General features: G+C 49.9%; 1 long non-coding RNA gene across 1 annotated transcript; it reads left to right on the top strand.

Annotated features, from left to right (window-relative positions):
• Window positions 1-6,711: 6,711 nt before the first annotated feature.
• On the top strand, window positions 6,712-8,349 carry LOC115836681. Its single transcript, XR_004031686.1, has 2 exons — window positions 6,712-6,800; window positions 7,446-8,349. It is a non-coding gene; the product is annotated as an uncharacterized LOC115836681 (long non-coding RNA).
• The last annotated feature ends 2,206 nt before the right edge of the window (window positions 8,350-10,555 follow it).

The raw sequence follows: 10,555 nt of genomic DNA on the forward strand, positions 1-10,555 counted from the left end.
GTGACAAGGCAGCGAGACGCAGTCTCAAAACAACAAAACAAAACAAAACGGGAGAACTGAGGTTACAGACAATAGCTGCCTGGAGTTATACAGAAAGTTGATTGGGTAACCCTGGACCTTTCCAGGCTATGGCCAGCCGTTGACTCTGCCTGCCTTTCCTCCGTTATTTTCCCATGTCTGACCTCCCCTGTTGCAAAGTAGTGGCCTACTACAGAGTCTCTCTGGAGGGAGCAAGGAGGCTCAGTGGCCCCGTTCAGCAATTCGAAGTCCCTTTAATTGTTTTGTGCTTCCAACCTGTTTCGTTCCCCTTCATATTTCTCTCGCCTTCCAATAAAAACTTCCCTGTTCTGTGCCTCAGTCCCTCAGAATCCACCAGAGGTTCATCTTGCTCATCTGATGTGTGAACTACATCACGCAGTTGAATGAGAATTTGTTAATTACAACAGAACTTTTATAAATATATCACTTATTGTATCCAATTGTACAATTGTCCATGGGTGGCTTAGTCCCACCATGGCAAATAAGCATCTGTTCATGCAACCCTAATCAGTGCTGAGAAAGATCAGGGCTCAACTGGAATTCTGTGATCAATTGGTGATGCCTGCCACGGGCTTTGGAAGAACGGTGGGGAGAATGGCGGCATTATCTGGGAGGTGGGCGTGGCTGGAGAGAAGAGGGTTGCCACCCCTCCCTTGATTCAAGCTTTGTTAACGGAAGGGGTTACCTTCTTCATCCTATATAACAGCAGCCTCTAAAATAGAATCTTTGGGCGGGGTGCGGTGGCTCACGCCTGTAATCCCAGCACTTTGGGAGGCCGAGGCGGGCGGATCACGAGGTCAGGAGACCATCCTGGCTAACATGGTGAAACCCCATCTCTACTAAAAAGACAAAAAAAATAGCTGTGGGTAGTGGCAGGCACCTATAGTCCTAGCTACTCCTAGCTGAGGCAGGAGAATGGCGTGAACCCAGGAGGCGGAGCTTGCAGTGAGCCGAGATCGCGCCACTGCACTCCAGCCTGGGCAACAGAGGGAGACTCCGTCTCAAAAAAAAGAAAAGAAAAAAAGAAAAAGAAATAGAATCTTTGCTCTTCAATCAAACCCGAGGGTAACTGATGGTGGGGGTTCAGGCATAAGGAAAAGACGTATCCAGGCACTCAGAAATAGGGGAGTGGGCCGGGCGCGGTGGCTCACACATGTAATCCCAGCACTTTGGGAGGGCAAGGCGGGTGGATAATCTGAGGTCAGGAGTTTGAGACCAGCCTGGCCAACAAGGCGAAACCCCGTCTCTACTAAAAATACAAAAATTAACCGGGTGTGGTGGTGCACGACAGTAATCCCAGCTACTCAGAAGGCTGAGGAAGGAGAATCTCTTAAACTCGGGAGGTGGAGGTTGCAGCGAGTGGAGATAGCACCACTGCACTCCAGCCTGTGTGAGGGCAGCGAGACTCCATCTCAAAACAACAACAACAAAAACGAAATAGGGGAGTGTTAGTGAACAGATGGGGTTGAGAGGCAAGACATCCAGCAAACTAAATGCCTTTACAGGCTAGGCACTGTGCTCGACTCTGGGGATGCAGAGGAGAAAGACAAGATCCAGTCCTTGCTTAAGGAGCCAGGTTCTGGTGACATCAGTCAGTGCTAACTGGTGCCCGTAGAACTGGCCACCAGGGGCCAGGGGAGCACTGGGCAATACTTTCTCTGTCCAGCACTAGGGGTCATTCTCAGAGTTTGGCTGCAAAGGGCAGTGGAGGGCATAGTTAGTATGAGACAAAAGGCAGAGGGCAGGTGGAGGGTGGAGGGGGAAGCAGGCTCTAGTTTCTGGCACTCTGCTTTTTTGGAACACCAGCCCTGTTGGTTTAAAGTATGCTTTGGTTCTTGACCATACCCAGCTTTTGTTTCTCTTGCTAGGAGAATCCCAGCCCCTTGAAGAGTCTGCTGCTGTTAGAGCCCTTGACACAGACCCTAGAACGCAGTTCTAGGTATGCAGCAGTGTGGGGGCTGGTGGTTGCAATGGGGTGGTCATTTACTATCATTTGTAAGAGCCTGGGAGCTGTCTGAGGATTCTAAGAGCCCTCACAGCACAGAGGTCTGGGGTTCAAGACCAGGTTTTTTGTTGTTGTTGTTGTTGGCTTTTTTCTTTTTTGTTTGTTTTGTTTTGTTTTTTGAGACAGAGTCTTGCCCTGTTGCCCAGGCTGGAGTGCGATGGCGTGATCTTGGCTCACTGCAACCTCCGTCTCCCAGGTTCAAGCAATTCTCCTGCCTCAGCTTTCCGAGTAGCTGGGATTATAGGCGCCCGCCACCAGGCCTGGCTAATTTTTGTATTTTTAGTAGAGGTGGGGTTTCAGTAGGTTGGCCAGGCTGGTCTCGAACTCCCGACCTTGTGATCCGCCTGCCTCGGCCCCCGAAAGCGCTGGGATCACAGGCGTGAGCCACTGCCCCCAGCTAAGACCAGGTTTTAAAAAAGATCCATGACCTCTTTGGGGCGTCTTTGCCTCTCTGATGCAGGAGGGGCCATCCTGCTTCCTGGGTTCACGGGTGTTCTCACTGCTCTGGTTTTCATGACTTTGAATTTCCAAGAAGGAGTAAAGGCTCTTACCCTGGGAAGGCTTGGCTAGACCCCAGAGTAGGGTCAAGACCTCTTTGGGGGCACAAACAGGCTCTGATAATGCCAGCAGACATGCATGAGATGGAAAACCTTTGCTCAGTTGGGCCTGTGAGGCCAGGGAAGGGCTGTTGCCACCAACTCTCCCCATGCTTTGGGAGCCCCAGCGTGGCCTCACCCCCGCCCGATACGTGAGTCATCCATGGGAACATGAGACAGGGCAAGTCTCAGCCAGGCAGCTGGGAGTCCGATGAGGTGGGGTGGGGAGACCGAGGGAGAAGGGATGGGCTTGCTGTGGTCAGGGTGAGCTGGGGTTGGGAGCTAAGGCTTTAGCAAGAGTGAGCCTGTTGCAAGGGTGAGAATGGAGACCAGTGAGGAGAGCCAGAGTGAGAGTCCATGAGCTGGAATCGCAGCAGGAAGGAGTAGGGGCAGATGGACAGGGCGTTACCGTGTGCAATCCTGAAGTTTATTGGGGATATATAGGTACTGTGGGCAGCTGTCACACCAGGGCCAGGATCCAAGGACCCTGGCAAGACTGGCTGTGCAGGAACATACTGTAAGGCTGCACAGAGAGCCCTGGTTTCACCTCCCTCAGTCTCCTGCCTCAGTGGGTCCACCATGGTTCACCGAAGTGATCTGTCCAGAATTCAATTCATTCTTCTGCTAAAACTGCCAGCGCTTTCCCCACTGCAATGGGAGGAGGCCCACTCGTCAAAAGGGTCTCCTCTCCACTATCAGGGCTATCTCTCCAGTGTTTGTCTCTACATGCTCCACGCCTGGCCCCAGCATGCAATCCACCTCCATTCCAGGACCTGGGAAAGCTGCCTCACACTGCCAGGCCAGTGTACCCCCACTCTTGCTACATGCTTCTGTATCACTGGCTCAGCTCCCTCTCATGTCACCACCTCTGAGAAGCTTCTCTGACTGCCCTGCCTACAAGGCAGGCTGAGTAACTGCTCGCTTCTCTCTGTGCTGCCATACCTCCTCCATTAGTCACACTGCCTTGTGATTGCTGGTTTATGCATCTGCCTGTCCAACTAGACTGGTCAGTTTCTGCACTTGTTAGTTGTATATTCCTGGTGCCTCAGAGTATCTGGCAAATAGTAGATTCTAATAATAAAAATGACAAGTGGTATATAGTGTTTACTCTGTGCAAGATACTGACCCAAGAACTGTAAAAAAAAATTTTTTTTTTTTTTGAGACAGGGTCTCATTCTGTCACCCAGGCTGGACTGCAGTGGCATGATCTCAGCTCACTGCAACCTTGACCTGCTGCTGGGCTCAAGTGATCCTCCCACCTCAGCCTCCTGGATAGCTGAGACCACAGGCGTGCACCACCATGCTTAGCTGGTTTTGTATTTTCTGTAGAGATGGAGTTTCACCATGTTGAACTCCTGAGCTCAAGCGATTCACCTGCCTCAGCCTTCCAAAGTATTGGGATTACAGACATCAGCCACCATGCCCAGCCTGTACAATTCTTAAATCATGTAATGTTTCAACAACCCTGTGAGGTAGGTGCGATTATCACAACTCCCATATTTTACATTAAGAAACTGAGGCCCAGAGAAGTTAAGTGGCTAGTTCAGAGTCACACAGCAGCTAAGTGGTAGAGCCAGGAGTGAATGTGGTCACTGTGGGACTCTAGGTAAGTGCTCTTAACCCAACACCAAATAGATTCTTACTGTTTGTGAGTAAATAAGTAAGTGAATGAACCCAGCATTTTGCTGGGAGAAAGGAGGTCAGAGGAGAGAGGGTTGGCGAGGATCAAGCCCCGAGAGGGCAGAGAAGGGAATGGTCTGTGGGCTGGGGGTAGGGGAGGCTTCATGGGGAGGATGACTGGAGCCAAGTCCTGAAACAAGGGTGGAGATTAACTACAGGAAAGGACCCAGATAGGTGTCCCATGAGCTGGGAGGCTCCGTGCATGCTCACTAGAGCTAGGCCTGGGGTGAAAATAGCCTAGAAGAGCAGATGGACTCCTTCCTGGTTAGGAAGGAGCAGTGAGAACTCTGGGGGAATAAATGGTGTTCCAGGTTCAGAACGTTGTTGCCGTATTGGTCTGAGATGCTCTTTGTCTAAGGACCTGGGCACAGGGTCACCTTAGCCTGCAGGGACAAACGCTCAAGGGATCAGAAACTGTAATCCCGTGTGGTGGCAATCCTGGTCCCAGAGGCCTAGAGGCAGCACTCATGCCCTGCTTGCTAGCTGACCAACCATCCCGGTCAGCCTGGAATTCTCCAGTTTTAACACTGAAAGTTCTGTATCCGGAGAAGCATCTCAGTCCTAGGCAAACTGTGGTAGTTGGCCACCCTACCCACTGCCCTAGGGACAGGAGGCCTTGCACAACCCATTCTCATGATCTCACCAGTCAGCTTTGCCCACAGCACTCGGCCCTATTGAATGGGACCATACAGGGTACAAGCCTGTGGGCAACAGCGCTACAGCCCTGGGGCATCACCCATCAGTGATTCAGACGTCATCAGCATTTCCTGCCATCTCAGGAGTGAGACCCAGGCCCCCAGCTGCAAAGAAGAAAGATAGCCAGGAGTCTCTCGGGGGTCTCCAATCAGCTCTGAGGGCCCTACTGGAAGCCAGCTGCAACTCACTTTAACTGAACCCAACTTCACTGCTTTGTTAAGCATGAGTGAGTATTTTCTGCACAGGGGCATAAGCCCATCCCACCCAGACCCTGGCTTTAAAGAGCTCCCAAGGTCACTGAGACAGAGAGGGCAGCATGCAAAAGGAGGAGGACAGTAAGGTGCAGGCAGAACTATAGGAGGTAGGATGGAGGTGCAGGGAACATTTGAGCTGGCCCTTTTAAGGGAGGATATAATTCTGACCATCAGAGAGAGGAGGGATGGTGTTCCAGGTGGAAGAAATCACCTGTGCAAAGGTGCCAGGACCAGAAAAGGTGAAGTGGGACAGGAGACACAAATGTTGTGCACAGAACCTGAGGAGCAACAGCCACACACAGAGGAAGTGGGCTGGGGGTCTGGGCTTCTTTCCATAGGCAATGGGGAGCCCATTACAGAGCTCTGTCGTACACATACATACAGACACACACACACAGACACACACAGAGACGCACACACACAGAGACGCACACACACAGACACAGACACACACAGAGGCACACACCCACAGACACACACACAGACACGCATGTACCCCTTATTTTTATTATAAAAAGATGTTAATTGAAGAAAAATGTGAAAGCACAGAAAAAAAACAGTCACCTTTATGTTTCTGTCCCTCAGAGATAGTCTTTGTTAGCATTTTGGTGTATTTTCTTCTACATCTATTTTGATGCAACCATATAATATGTAATTGTTTTTCATACATGGGGTCATACTCTGTGTACTCTATTATATTCTGCTTTTTTGCTCTGTCCCAGGCTGGAATACAGTGGCATGATCTCAGCTCACTGCAACCTCTGCCTCCCGGGTTCAAGCGATTCTCCTGCCTCAGCCTCCTGAGCAGCTGGGATTACAGGCATGTGCCACCACGCCCGGCTAATTTTTGTATTTTTAGTAGAGTCAGGGTTTCACCATGTTGGCCAGGCTGGTCTCGAACTCCTGACCTCATGATCTGCCCACCTCGGCCTTCCAAAGTGCTGGGTTACAGGAGTGAGCCATCGCACCTGGCCCCCATATTCTGGTTTTTAATGTGCCAATATATTGTGGTTATAAGGCCATACCATTACATGCCTCTCAATGCCTGTATGTTATTCTGTTCTCTTTACTATTATTTATGTAGCAAATCAATCCTTTATTGTTGGACATTCATGTTCTTTTTCATTCTTTCTCTCTTACGTATGAGGCTTCAATGACCATTTGCATATTTAAATGTCCATTTTTGTCTCCGGTTGTTTCTTCGGGGTAATTCTTTTTTGTTTTTGTTTTGTTTTGTTTTGTTTGTGACGAAGTCTTGCTCTGGCACCCAGAGTGCAGTGCAGTGGCATGATCTCGGCTCACTGCAACCTCTGCCTCCCAGGTTCAAGCAATTCTCCTGCCTCAGCTTCCCGAGTAGCTGGGATTACAGGCACCCACAACCACGTCCAGTTAATTTTTGTATTTTTGGTAGAGATGGGGTTTCACCATGCTGGCCAGGCTATCTTGAACTGCTGACCTTGTGATCTGCCCACCTTGGCCTCCCCAAGTGCTGAGATTACAGGCGTGAGCCTGCACCTGGCTATCTTCAGGGTAATTCTTTAGGTGGAATGGCTGGGTCCCCCTGTAGGGTGGGCAGAGGTGATCCTTGGTGGCAGTGATGGAGAAGGGAGACCCTGGGAGGCAGGAAGTGAGTTAGGAGTAGAGCTAATGAGAGCTTGATGACCAGAGGCTGTAATGGAAAGAGGAGGTGGGAGGAAATGAGAGCAACTAGTTAGGAAATGCCCACTGCAGGAGAGAGACCGAAGTACAAGGAGGCCTGCCAGTAGCAGTTAAAAACTTAAGCTCTAATCACAGACCTGAGCGTGAATCCCCAAGGTGTCTCACACTAACCACATGACTTGGGCAAGTTATTTGGCATGCCATTAAAATGGGAATGATGATAGCCCCACTTGCTAGGATCATTGTGAGAATTAATTGAGAGAATGCCTGTAAAGTAGATAAAGTACACAGATAGTGCACAATAAATGTTTGTTATTACAGTAGTATAATCATCCTCCTAGTAACTGTGCTTTGCCTAATCCCTATTTAGAAAACTGTACGTAATTAACAATTTAAATTAGTAACACTTACTGAGTGCTTTTACCTAATCCCAATTCTAGCCTTCATGCATAATGGTCTAAATTTCAGACTGTGCTAGATTGATGTTCCTTCCACACAAGCGTCCTCATTTTACAGATGATGAAGCTGAAACTCAGAGAATTTGAAGCAGTTGCCTGAGATTCCGCAGCCAGCCAGTGGCTCAGAGTGGATTCCCGCCCCCGACTCTGGATCCTAACGCTTTTCTCACCACCTCATGGCACCTCCCTGGCATTTGAACTTCCTGGTTGAAACTGAGGATAAAGAGAGCAGGCGCGGCTCATCAAGATCCCCTTGTCATTGGGTTGTGCTGCTCCGTCATTCTCCTCACCAGCACCGCTAATTGCACTCCATTCCAATGGCTCATGGCCCTTCACACACACAAAGGCCCTGCTCCCCTGCCAGGGAAGACGGAGTAGGTTGCACAACTTGTCTGCATTCACAGAGCATGTCACCAACCAAGGAAGAAGGAGAACACACAAGTTTGGCCCTGGAAAACCCTCGGCTGACTCTGTTGAGAGGAAAGTGGCCCTCCATGCTAACTGGAGACAGTGCAGATAGAGGAACTGAGCTGTGAAAATGGCTCTAAAAAGCCAACAGCATCTATTAATTAGACTTGACTGGGGTGGTCAGGGCTGCGGTTTGGAATTGTCAGCTATTTATGCACAGGGGACTTTAGGTCACTCTGTGCTCTTACCCCATTTCCAAAACACACATAACCAACGAATGTTTCTCAGTCTGGGTGGTCTCCCACATGGGTCCTGCCCGGTCTGTTTTTCCAGTGGGACAAAACATAGGCTCCTCCCTGGAAGATTCCTGGAAGACCCCTCCCCCCGCCTTCACCTTTCAGTTCTGTAAGCTTCCTCATCAGTGCTGTGTTTCTTTCCAGAGCTCTGACTCAAATAACCCTCTGGTGTGACCTCATCACATTATCACAACAGCCCTGTGAGGTTGGAAGAGGTAGGAGTATTTCCTGATAGATTAAAGATGGTCATTCTCAGGCTCTGAGAAGTAAAGTGTCTTCCCCATGGTTAAGCTGGAGTCCCTAATTTCACTACCCAGTCTTGAGTTAGAAAGACAAATGTTCCTGGCCTGGCATGGTGGCTTATGCCTGTAATCCCAGCATTTTGGGAGGCTGAGGTGGGAGGATCACTCGAGGTCAGGAGTTCAAGACCAGCCTGGCCAACATGGCAAAACCCCGTCTCTACTAAAAATACAAAAATTAGCCCAGCACGCACTGTAGTCCTAGCAACTCAGGAGGCTGAGGTATAAGAATTGCTTGAACCCGGGAGGTGGAGGTTGCAGTGAGCCAAGATCGTGCTACTGCACTCCAGTCTGGGTGACAGAGCAAGACCCTGTCTCAAAAAAAAAAAAAAAAAAAAAAAAGAAAGACAAATGTTCCCATCTAGGGCCCTCTGGTGAAGGCTGTGGAATGCAGGCATCTTGGCCAGTTGGGGATTTAGAGAGGGGATCTCTCCCTGCTGTGTCTCCTGGCCTCTGCTAAGTATCTGGCAGCTCCTGTCAGCTTAGCCTGCAAGTCGTTTGCAGTCAGGATCCTCTGCCAGTGCCCACTGCTGGATAGATATTTCAAAATAAAGGTACTAGTAAATCCAGGGTGCCTGGAAGGATGTGGGAGGACCTGGGTCCACTTTGCTTTTCCCAGTGCCTTCTGAGCTCCCAGATCCAAAGCTGAGAGGTCTTCTGCCTGCACAGTCTGGTGAGGGGTCCACCCTGACCCGAGCAGCCAAGCCCTTGCTCTTCTGCTCAGCTGCTCATGGACCTGGGCAGAGCCCGCTGCTGGAACTGACTTGAAGCATCCCCCTGGTTCCCTGCCCTAGACTGGAAGGTGCAGGAGGGCAGGGTCCTGTATTTTTTTTTATTGCGCTCACTGTTGGATTCTCAGGCCAGTGGCTGGCATATAATGGGTGAATGCTGAGTAAAGACTCGTGGAAAGAATGAACATGAAATTCTGCATGTGAGTAGTGTGCATGCATGCACGTGTGTGTGCGTGTATGTGTATACTGTCTTGGGGGCTTATCGGCTGTGAGGGCAAGTGTTTTCTGTTTGTAGGTGGATGTGAGCTGGGCTCCTAGGAGCTCCTGACACACTTCAGATGAGTGGAGCCAGGAAGAAATCCAGCAGGTATGCAGTCGGGGGGAATGCACTGAGAGGACACCTAAGTGGCTCTCAGCAGGAATGCCGGCAGCCTGCACCCTCTTTCAGGCTGTCCATTACCCGGCCCTCTGACCTCGGGCACCTCCTTCCTTGCTGGGCCTCACTTTCCTCACTTATAAAGCAAAGAGGTTGAAGTATGTCAGTAGGTTCCAAATCCTGCAGATGGTCAGACTCTCTTGGGTGGCTGTTAAAAGCACAGAATACTGTCACTACCTGCAGCCCACTGAATCTGAACCTCTGGAGCTGGCCTAGGTTTCAGTATTTTTAATAAGTCCCCATAGTGATTCTGAAGTTGCCAGCCCAAAGGAAAGATGCTTAATGATCTCAGACAGTGATATTCATCAAGAACTCAGGGTACAGAAAAACCATGGCTGCTGTCCTGGTCCCTGGGGTTTAGGGTGCAGGTGCTTGGTGGAGATTTATTGAATGAAGCCTGCTGAATGGTGTTACACATACACACACACACACACACACGCACACACACGCCCTGCAAGCTTATACACATCCACTTAGCCTCACATGCCAGGGTCCTGGGGAATGCCATCTGCAACAAGGGCAACCTCATTCCTCCATTTCCTGTGTCTTTCTCAGACTGTCGCTTGTCTGGTGATTTTCTTTGTCAGGTCTCATTCATATCCAAATATTCACTGGAGAAGAGAGCTCCATGGGCAGTTGGTTTCTGGTCACACTCCTACTGGTCTGGGGGTCAGTTTTCATAAATATAGAATAGGAACTATTAGCCTCTCTCCCTGCAGGAATACTATATACATGAACAAGGTCAAAAATACAACACAAATAAGCATGTAGCAAAAAGTAAACCCGGGCTATAGGCAGATAGAGCGTTGTTGATTTACATGGGCTGCTCTCTGTGGTGGCAGCCCCTCTCTGCTGTGGTCTTTCCTATAGAACTCTGTGGTCTCCTTGAACCTCTGTTCCTGTGTTTACCTAGCTAGTCCCTCCTGTTCCTTTGAGACTGAGTTCTGGAGTCATGGTGACAGGCAGACTCTAAGATGCCCCTGCCCATAATCTCTGCC

This window comes from Nomascus leucogenys, chromosome 9, assembly GCF_006542625.1.
Source record: "Nomascus leucogenys isolate Asia chromosome 9, Asia_NLE_v1, whole genome shotgun sequence".
Taxonomy (NCBI): Eukaryota; Metazoa; Chordata; class Mammalia; order Primates; family Hylobatidae; genus Nomascus; species Nomascus leucogenys.